Genomic DNA, 10,453 nt, shown 5'->3' on the forward strand with positions numbered 1-10,453 from the left:
GGAAAAAGAGTGGAGAGTGATCTAATCTGTTGTGTTCATACATCACAGCTTTATAGTTCCATATTTTTCTGGAAAAATTAGAACTTAATTTTATATATGTAGATGTTTTTACATGTGTACAGAATATGTTTCGTGTTTGCTCTTTTCCACAATTATTTGACTTACAGTCTGTTATCAGTTGGGTTCAACGTTCAAGAAGTGTAAAAACAGTTTACTGTTTGTCCTGGTTTCAGCTAGGGTAGAGTTAATTTCTTCTCAGTAGCTGTGACAGTGCTGTGTTTTGGATTCTGAATGAGAACGGTGTTGATAACACACTGATGTTTTGGCTTTTTACTAAGTCCTGTTTATTCTAAACCAAAGATTCTTTTTTTCCCTTGTCTCGTGCTTTGCCAGTGAAGAGGTAAAAAAAAAAAAAAACAACTGTGAGGGAGCTTATCTGGGACAGGCAACCCAAACTGACCAAAGGGTTACTCCACATCACAGAACATCATGCCCAGTATACAAACTGAGGGGAGTTATTTGGAAGGGGGGCCAGTCTGGGTTTGAGAAGGGTGGTCTGGCATTGCTCATTGGGTGTTGAGCAATTGCAGAGTGCAGCACTTTTCCATTTTTATTATTATCTTTATTTCATATTTTTTTCCTTTTTATTACCATTATTATTATTATTTACCATTATTATTGTATTTTACTTTATTTTCAATTAATAAACTATTCTTATCTCAACATACAAGTTTTATTTCAATTCTCTCCTCATTCCACCAGGGTGGGAGAGGAAGAGAGGGGGCCTTGAGGGAGGAGCTGCACTTAAAAACACTATTAAAAGAAAAATAAAATTCACCCAACATAGCATGAGACATCTTTTTCCTATGGAAATCTCACATATTTACAACACTTCTAGATCCACCAGACATAATTTCTGGAGACTTTGCATAGTAAAAGCACATGCAGTTAGAAAGAGTTGAACTAGTGCTGTCAGACAGAAGTCCAGCTCTTATATTCTCTTACCTCTACTACAGCTTACCTAAGTTTCCCACACCAGGAAAAAATTTTTTCATGTGTATACTTCTTGGGTTCCTATGGAAAATTACTATGTTCTTGAGCTTATGGATGGAGAAGAGAAAATGGAAAATACGTGCTGGATGAAAAGCATGGAAGACAATAACCATCCCAAGTAATTTAAAAATCCAAGGCAAAATATCACTCCAAAATGGTCAACAGCCTGGAAGGCGGAGATCTAAATGCTGGAGTATTTCAGATGACTCACAAAATCTTTTGACCTGTCCTTGCTCAGAGTCCTGAACACAGCCACAATGGTCCACTAAAAAAGCATATTCCTTCTTAACCAGTCATCTACTGAGAGAAAAATCAAAGTGAGAACCCCAGATAATGTGCCTAGTTACCAATTATCTCTTAGTTTTTCATCTTCTCCTTAAATACGTGACAGAAATAATTTATACCTTGATTAGAAGATATGTAGCAGAGGGATAATGTAAAATCTTTGGTGGAGCATGTATTTCAGAAATACAAGCAGAGAAAAAAAATCTTCATTACAGTTAATTACAGTTAAAATGGATTTGGAAGAGAAACGACTCATATTTTAAAGGCAGCCATGAAAAATGTAATGAGAGCCATACCCTGATCTGCACCTACCCCAGTTTGCATTGGTGTAAGTCTGCTCCTTTGAAAGACTTTCTCTCCCTTTATAATCTCCCAGTGAGATGAGAATCAGGTCCGCAGCCTACCTGCCCATCCTTGCCATGATGATGATGAGAACGATAATGAAAAAATTAATGGACCTGGAGTCAGTATTAAAAATTGCTTGTCCCTAATACTAATTTTCCTCATGGCTGTGAAGCCCTCTTTTTGATGAGAAGAAAAACAGAACAGTTACCAGCTGTTCACATAATGACGAACACTAATAAGGGAAGACATGCATGTTAATGAGCTGGGGGAGGGGAATCAGAAGGGGCACTCATCAGTGTGCAGCTGTAAGTGCAAATCCTTCCTCTGAGTATTTTGGAAATCTGATGGAATGTTGGCATGTTACACTGGCAAATAGACTTGAAACTGAAATCAGTCCCAGGTAAGGAAAATAGCACTTCTAGAGTCTACTTTCAGCCCTGGACAGGTGCTCAGCCTGCCTTTCACCATGCCATTAACAGTATTAGGACAGGTATTCTCACCACATGCGTCATCTTCTAAAAAATTATTATTGCAGTCACAAATGAACAGTCAAACTGAGATGACCTCATGGGTCCAGCAGAGAACAACAAGTGAAGAGAGAGATGTGTGGATCAGAGCTGGTGGGAGAATAAGGATGGCCTTTGTATTCTCTGGTCTGTGTATCACACAAACAAATTGAAGCTAAAAAGGCTTGTCTGCACGCAGAGTTGTGGTGTCTTCTTTCAAAGAAGTGATTTAAACCTTGATGTAGTTTTTTCAGTGCAAAAGCCAGCAAAAATCAGTCCTCCCTTAGTTTAAACCCAGCATTTCATCAGGTTTGGGTCAGAGAAGCACAGGCTTATGCTGAAATAAACCATTCGGCCAAAGCAAAGTCTGCATCTAGGCTTACAGTACTCTAATTACCCCACCTCAATTATGCGAAGACAGGACATACTCCCAGGACTTGTAGGTGTAACACACATCAGGCTACCATAGCTGCAAATCCCCTGCTTGGAATTCACTTCCTCCAAATTTTCTGAAAGCAGCTGAAGAGGCATTAGGTTCTTGGAGGACCTCAGCAACAGAAGCCCTGCCAGCTTTATTAGAAGCTATATTTGTTCAATTTGTTCACACTGAATGATCTTGGGAGGCTAGATCATCCAAACTGAAAAATACAGATCTGGAGAACGAGGCCAACCTTAAAGAAAACCATGCTCTAGAGCTTTTGACCTGCTGAGGATTGCTTAGCCATGCTCACACGTGCCAATCCACAGATCCACAAATTATAGTCCTAAATAGCTGGAGGCAAGATTGCCAATATGAAGGACAGTGTTTGGTGCAAAACACAATAGGTAGTGTAAAACTGCATAGCTGGGTCAAAGCTGATTTACATCTAAATCTACATCTACACACTAAAAATGCCTTTGAGTTTTTAGATGTGTAAATAGGTCCTGACAAAAGCTCACTCATCAGGTTTTTATTTCTCAGTAGCAGACGTGGCACTTCAATCAGTACTGCAAGTTGTTATATCAGCCTCCATGTTGGGCTCAGATTGAACAGAAACTGCTAGGGACACGTTCTTTCCTGATTAATATGAAGACAGTCTTTTTCTTTTTTCTTTTTTTTTACTATTATAGCTGTGCTTCTACAAGAAAAATGTATGCCACACAGCAGTCAGCACTTCTCAGCAGGAAAAACTGAGACCAAGAACACAGAGATCTATGAAATCAGAGATGAAATGGAAAACATGACCAAGAGACATAAATTAAAAAAATAATTTAGAAAAAAATCAATTTCCTTGTAAGTACCACTTAGTCTCACAGAACACACTGAAATGAAATGCAAAACACGGAGTCCAACTCCATCAAGATGTAAAGGTTGCACAGTATGCAGGTTAGTGGCATCGTGTGAATTCATTTAACTCTGAAAAAGAGCTCAGAAAAATGAGTTCAGAAAAACGAGTTCAGAAAAACATATTCAGAAAAGTAAAGATTTCTGTTGCTTTTGCAAATGCCTGAATTTGAGAGATGTACTAATAATAGCATGAGGTGCATTTAGATGAAGCTGTAGATAATGAGAAAACCCATTGCCATTCTCTTGGTGAAATCAGTCTTTCCAAAATTTCTAGCACTCCTCCTACATGCAGAAGAAGGGCTTTCATTCTGCAGAAGCATGAAGGCAGAGATGTGTAAGTCACTCTTCCAATCTGAGAAAACCCAGGTCTCACGTCCCTCTGACCATCAGCCAAACAGGCAACTGAATTTTCAATTGTGCCTGCAATTATAAAGTGTTGAAACCACCAGATTGGTAATAACAGACTCTCTGCATACTTTCAGTCTGCCTCTACCTCAGCAACCTGTAATAGGCCATGTCAGGCCAGTGCAGAAATATTTTCTGCTCCTGGGAGATGTTGTGTGGGTGTGCTCCTCTGTGACATCACTCTGATCATAATCTCTACTTATGTGGCCATGTTAGAAATAAAGTGGTCTCCACCTTTTGCACTCCTGGTGATAATGTCAGTACCCTGCAGAAACAAGGCAATTGTATGCCAGTGCAAAGCTACAGCATGATCACTTTTGACATGAAACAACAAGGAACAGCATAGAGAAAATTCAGCACAGGAAATTTATCCAATGGGAGTTGCAGTTCTCAAGGCTGAAATTTGGTCAAATTCTTCCATATGTGCTGAAAACCTTATGGAGACTTTAACAGCCCAAAGAAGATCTTTGCACACGCTGGTGGGGCCTCCAGCATAAGACATGAACCTGCTGGAGCAGGTCCAGAGAAGGGCCACAGGACTGACCAGAGAGCTGTAGCACTTCTCATATGTGGAAAGGATGAGAGAGGTGGGGTTGTTCAGTTTGGAGAAGAGAAGGTCATGGGGAAACCTCCCACTACCTAAGTAGTAACCTCCAGGAAAGACGGGAGGGAGTGTAATTATCAGGGAGTTTAATTATAGGACAAGGGGGAATGACTTTGAACTGAAAGAGGGTAGGTTTATAACAGGTATCAGGAAGAATTCTTTACTGTGAGGGCATTGAGGCACTGGAAGACGGTACTCAGGGAAGCTGTGGATGCCCCATCCCTGGAAGTGTTCAAGGCCAGGTTGGATGGGGCTTTGAGCAACCTGGTCTAGTGGAAGGTTTCCTTGTCCATGGCAGGGTGTGAAACTAGGTGATCTTTAAGGTCCTTTTCAACTCAAACTATTTATGAACCTATGATTCTATTACATGAAAACAGTAGGTAGCTGATGTGCTTCTATTTAAAATCATAAAAGAGTCATTAATTCAATTGTTGCCACCACTTACTGCAGCTTCTTCAGCCTCATGTTCATGCACTGGTTGTAGCTGTATTGATGTAGAGTGCAGAGCAGATAGCATGGGAATCCCAGTGATGAAACATGTTCATCCAAGGAACAGCATGAGATTTTTGCTGTAGGCCAGAAGATGAGAATAGGAGACATGACTGGGGAGAGGGAAACTGAAGGCAAAAAATCTGATCCAGTTGCTTGCTTGCTAAATACATTGGTCCTGCACAGTAAAAGCTAGGGACTCTGGGAGTAAAGAGAGCATGAGAATATAACTATACATTAAATCATGAAGCAAAAAAACCTTCATTGAGATGACAGTGTTAGCACCATGCAGTTAAAGCAGTCAACAACTGGAAACTATGGTTCTTGCATTTCTGCAACACTTGAAGGCCTTACTGCAAGGATAACAATGTATTCTTTATGTTGATTTTCATTGTGATGTATCAATGTGCTCAGCCATGTTTTGGTTTTGGTTACTACCTCACATTCTGAGGATCTAGGGCTAGGAACGTATTTCTCTTCTTATTAATGCTAGCATAAATTCCAAGTAACTGTGTTGAACTCAAAGAGGCGTCATCATAAAAAAATCCCAACAAACAAACAGATGCAACCATCAATGAAAAAATATCCTATTCTTACATAATCAACAGAAACTTACAAGTGGCAAGTAGCTGGCAAAAAATACCATTCTGAAAGCCTAAAGTGAAGACTGTTATCCTTTTGCATAAAAGGATTTTTTACTCTAAATGAGTCTTATGGATTCCAAAATACACTTTCTAAAAACATTGCTAATTGTCAATTGAGTGACTCCAACTGAAGCCAGTAGAAAAATAATGCCACTGCAGCTGACAAGAGTTAGGTATTTCAAGGCTCTAGGCTGTTTTTAACAGTATGTAGAAGAATATAAAACATGTAGTTATTCAAAAGAAAGATACACAATCTGAAAAGTGCAGTGTTTTGAAAATAAGCAAGTATCCTGACACATGTAACACTGCTGCAATTTGGCCAGCACTATGATAACACCAAGTATTAGTGCATCTGTCACCCAAATGCTGAATACAAACAACTGAATACAAATGCTTTGTTTAGGTGAGCAAACATGGGGGATCTAAATCAATGACAATAGAAAGACCTTCCTTGGCTAATTGCAGTAGTGCAACATACATAGTTTGGCAGGAGGATGGTGCTGCAAAAGTAGAACTCAGTTTGGGATCATGCTGTTCCTGCAAAGCCTGATGTAACTATTTTAAGTCACAAAATGAGATTAGCTCAGTTCGTTAGAGCATGGTGCTAATAATGCCGGAGTTGTGGGTTTGATCCCCATATGGACCATCCACTTAAGAGCTGGTCTTGATAATCCTTCCAACTTGATAGTTGGGTCTTGATAGTCCCTTCCAACTCAGAGTATTCTGCAATTCTGTGAAATTTCTCCTCCAGCTTGAAGAGTTAGGGCATGTTTATGTGTGTGTAGACTTCTATACCAACACTGTATTGAGTTTGCATGGACAGATTTCGGTAGTAGGGGGGCTACAGGGGTGGCTTCTGTTAGAAACTGCCACAAGCTTCCCCCATGTCTGACAAAGCCAAAGTCAGCCGGCTCAGAGATGGACCTACTGCTGGCCAAGGTTGGGCCAATCAGAACTGGCAGTAAGGTGTCTCTGATAACAGATTTAAAAAGGAAAAAAGTTATTGTGCAGATGTAGCAGAGTGAGAATGTGGGAGAGGAACAGCTGTGCACACATCAAGGTCAGTGGAGAAGGATGGGGACAAGATGATCCAGGCACAAGACTCAGGATTCCCCTGCAGCCCGTGGTGCAGAACAGGTGAAGCAGGTGCGCCCATGGAGATCCACGGTGGGGCAGAGATCCAGCTGCAGCTCCTGGAGGAGTCCCACATCAGAGCAAGTGGATGCCTGAAAGGAGGCTGCGAACCTGTGGGAGGCCTTTGCTGGAGCAGGGTCCTGGCAGGGACCTGTGAGCTCATGAAGAGAGGAGCCCACACTGGAGCAGGTTTCCCGGTAGGACTTGTGACCCTGAGGGGGACCCACACTGGAGCAGGCTGTGCCTGAAGGACTGCACCCAGTGCAAAGGGACCCATGCTGGAGCAGTTAATGGAGAACTGCTGCCCGTAGGATGGACTCACACTGGAGAATTTTGTGGAGGACTGTCTCCTGTGGGAGGGACATCACACTGGAGCAGGGGAAGGACTCCCCTCCCTGAGCAGAGGCAGGAGCAACTTATGATGAACTGAACCTAAGCCCTATTCCCTGTCTCCATGCACAGGTAGGAAGTAGAGCTTGGAAAAGAGGCAGGGGTGTGGGGAAGGAGTTTTTAAGATTTTATCTTACTTTTCATTATCCTGCTCTGATTTTGTTAGTAATAAATTCAGTTAATATCCCCAAGTTCAGTCTGTCATGCCTGTGATGGTATTTGGTGAGCAACTTGTCCAGTTCCTTATCTCAGTCCATGACCCTTTGTTATATTTTCTCTCTCCCGTCCACTGTGGGTGCCTGGCATCCAGCTAGCATCAAATCACTACTTTGTTCCTGCAAAATCTGACACAACCATTTTGATTTCTCCTCCAGCTTGAAGAACTAGGGCACGTGTATATGTGTGTAGAGTTCTGTACCAACACCCAAGCCATTATCTATTTAATAACATTGACCTATGAGCTTCAGCAGCCAGGCCATTAGATGATGGCAGTCAGTGTGCACTCACTGAAGTCATGGTGAAATCCCAGTTGAGGCTCCTACCCTTACATTCCAGAATTTGTAGGTTGCTCTTTTGAGCTGTCAAACCCAGGCACACTGTCTATATCCATGTCTGGAGAACAGAAACTTGTTTCTTTCAAAGCAAAACAAATAAAAACTATGGTGAAGAAAATGACATGACTCATTAGTTAAAATCCCCCAAGAAAACACACTCTTTACCTAAATCAGTAGTGGCAGTTATTAATAATCCTGCCAGCTGTTACAGGAGGCCTTTGAAGTATCCTGAGATCTCAACTTAAAGATCTCCTGATAACGCATCTACCGCAGCACTTTAAAAATGAGCCTTACACTCAGTTAAGCCTTCTTAATATTTATTTGTAATGACTAAAATGATTTATCTAGGCTTCAACAGTTCATTAGTTTTAATGGTGGATACTGGGAATTGGCATATTACCATAGCCAGGTGTGAGCAGTGTCTAGGGGAATGAAAATACTTCACTGAATGCAAGTCACAGGACAGTGAGGAAAGAGGTGAGGATCATGCCACATGTCGTAGACAGTTGTTTAAACATTTTTGCAATGTTCCACCATCATTCAAATAACTACAAATAAACAGACTTGGAAGAATCAGCTAACCTTGGTTTTTGCAAAAGGCCTGAGGAAGAAGGAATGTAGCAGCTTGTTCATACTTCCAAAGTGTGGAAGGTTACAAGCTTAAAAACCACATTCAGTTTTCACTAAACTCTGGCTGCGGCAAAATTCAATGTAAATGGGCATTTCAGCAAGCAAGGTGCAGATTTCAACTGTCATCTTAAAGGCACGGTGTCTGTAGGGTGCCACACATACAGACATGGGAAAACAGATAAAGTAGAAGGTCACAGTCATCCTTCCCATGTATTTCTCCATCAAGTCAATGCATACAAAGAGTACCTCAGTTTGTAGAAAAGTCCCACATATTGCAAATTCATCAGAAAATACATCCTTCTTTAAATACACTTAAGACATATAGTGGATAAAGCTATTTTAAGGAACTTGTGTACTGTGAACAATTTCCAAGTTGAGTCTTTATTGTAAAAAGATAAAAGTCTCAAACAAAGCATTTATATGGCAAAACGAAAAATGGAACTACTGCATTAAAAAAAATCATTCCTTACAAGAACATCCCAGTTATACTCTCCTTCTCATCAAGTGCTTTAAACAGCTCTAAACTGATGGATAATTGTCCACCCAATTATCTTGTGGTCAACCTGAACAAACAGAAGAAGCCAACTTTCTAGTGCCCCTGGTTATCATGTTCCCATCACACTGACTTTGTGGTAGATAACAACTGCTCATGGTCAAATAACACACCCAGACAGAAGCTCTGCTCTCCCACGTCGATCGCAACCAAAAAACCCAAACCTCTTGCTCAACACAGGTCAGAAAGTCTCTCAGAAAGACCTCCAAACAGAAAACACACCCCAGATATGGCTCAGTGGGGTTTTTCCTGCCACTGTCTTTGTGGAGGATGAGTGGAGCTACATTACACTGAGCAACCATTCATTAATAGATAGTCTAATAGATAGTTGCATGCAGACATGCCTCTGAGCAAAAGTTTGGGAACACCAGGACTTTGCACAACATTACACAACAGAGAATGCCTCTTTAAAAAGCATGTGACAACATTTTAAAAAGCCAAAATGGTCCACTGCTGCGGAGATTGAAGAGGCACGGACTCTGCTGGGTGTTAGGAAGCAAAGACAACTTATTGTACAAGTTACCAGCGTTTTATAGTTTACTAGTCCTGGGCAAATCCATAGACTCAAAACCCCCTGCCCCTACTCCCATAGCAACACTATCGAGTCCTTGCAGATTCCCTCTTGTGGTGTCCTGGCTAACCATCCTTTTGTGCCAGAGGCTCAGGTCATGTCATCCTGTTCGTCCCATGTTTGCCTCTTGTTCTTGGTTTGGGCTTTGTTTTGTCTGTGCTTCTTGTTCTTGCCTTGAGTTTTTATCTGTCCCACAGCTTTCGTGGCACCAAGGCTAGAAGACCTGAGCAGCTATCAGCTTTTCTCGCTCTCTGGCTCCTGTCACACTTACTGACTGTACCACTTTTTTTTTTAACCTATTGTTTGTTATGCTCAGTAGAGGAATGCTGGACTTGCCAGCCTGCCAAGCAGTTTTCAAAACTGGTTCAATATTTACCATTCAGACTCATCACATGCTTATTGTTCTTGCAACTTAACCTCTGTTGGATCATGAATCCCAGCTTCAAGGATAGCTGGTGAAAGGTAAAGTGGACAGCAGATTTTTCCTTGCTGGCAAATCTTCTACTGCCCACTCTCCTTGGGCTTTTTGTTGGTTTTCTTGCTATTGTGAGTTCAAGACTTCTTTCTGTCTGCCTAATATGTCTGGGCCTCCACCCCTGCAATATCTAAATACCAATCAGTTCTTCACTGTGGTAATCACCGAGTTGCAAAGCAGCTGAGGTTGGGATGAACTGGTGGTCATCTTGTCCAACTTTCCTGCTCAAGAAGGGCTACATAGAAGTGGTTGCTTTTTGAATACCTCTAAAGAGGGGGAAAAATAGTATTATTTCCAGTGTGTAGCTAAACAATCAAACCAAAAGATTAAGGATTTGCCAAGGAAGTTACGGAACTGAAACTATAATTCTGATTCACAATAAACCTTACTCAACATCACTGGGCACTTTAAACTATTCCTGCCTGGAGGTGGTACAGGCTGAGTAAAGAGGATAAAAGGATGAATAAACAAGTCCAGTGAGGAATCTG

Source organism: Corvus hawaiiensis, chromosome Z (genome assembly GCF_020740725.1).
Source record: "Corvus hawaiiensis isolate bCorHaw1 chromosome Z, bCorHaw1.pri.cur, whole genome shotgun sequence".
NCBI lineage: Eukaryota > Metazoa > Chordata > Aves > Passeriformes > Corvidae > Corvus > Corvus hawaiiensis.